Below are 841 nucleotides of genomic sequence, written 5' to 3'. Positions count from 1 at the left end.
AGGAGAATGCAGGGAAAGTATAGTAAAGTATAGTATACGGGGGGAAGAGACACTGGACGCAAATCTCAAGCCCATTATCTTTTAACCGTAATGGCCTTTTCAGTTTTGCTTGGCCAAATATGCGACTGTAAACAGCCACAAGAGCCGCTCTCCACCAAAAACCTGTTTTTTTTTGTGTCTCGTCAGCTCATAAACATAAGCTGATCTGGACTTGTTTTTCGGTTGTTGTTTTTTTTTTGAGAGAGAAACGCAATCCAGGGATTCCAGCGTTGCCCCGAATCCTCTTGGGGGCCCCCCGACTTTTTCTAATTTGACTCAGAGAAGCAAAAGAAAGAAGTGGAAGAAGAAGAAAAAACACACACAATATAAACACACACAAGCCTCTCTCACGTCTCTCATGTTTACAACCCCCCGGGCCATCGCCCCCCTTCCCAGTTTACGAGATAGAATTTCAATCGTCTCTCCTTTTCCGAACTCGTAAACGATGTAATGAGTTTCATTTGCTCCGGCTACGTTGGGCTCAAACCGCCGAGGTGACCGCAGCAGTGTTCATAAAGATCACAGGGAACCCTCTCTCTCTCTCTCTGACACACACACACACACACACGCGCACGCACGCACGCACACACACACACACGCGCACGCACACACAGTCCACTTGTGTTCAGCACATGCCAGCCCTTTTGCCTGGTGACTCGCCTCCCGACATTTGGTGTGAATTTCCAGGCCATTAATTGGGCCTGAAACAGAAGTGTTTAGCGTCACTTCTAAAGGAAAGCGGCCGACAGTTGCGGTTCCTCTTTCAAACGCTCTCTAAAGCCCGTTCTATTAAAACAAACCC

Source organism: Poromitra crassiceps (assembly GCF_964638095.1).
Source record: "Poromitra crassiceps genome assembly, chromosome: 7".
Lineage (NCBI taxonomy): Eukaryota > Metazoa > Chordata > Actinopteri > Beryciformes > Melamphaidae > Poromitra > Poromitra crassiceps.
The sequence above is the reverse complement of the archived record's forward strand: the minus strand, read 5'-3'. Positions refer to the sequence as shown.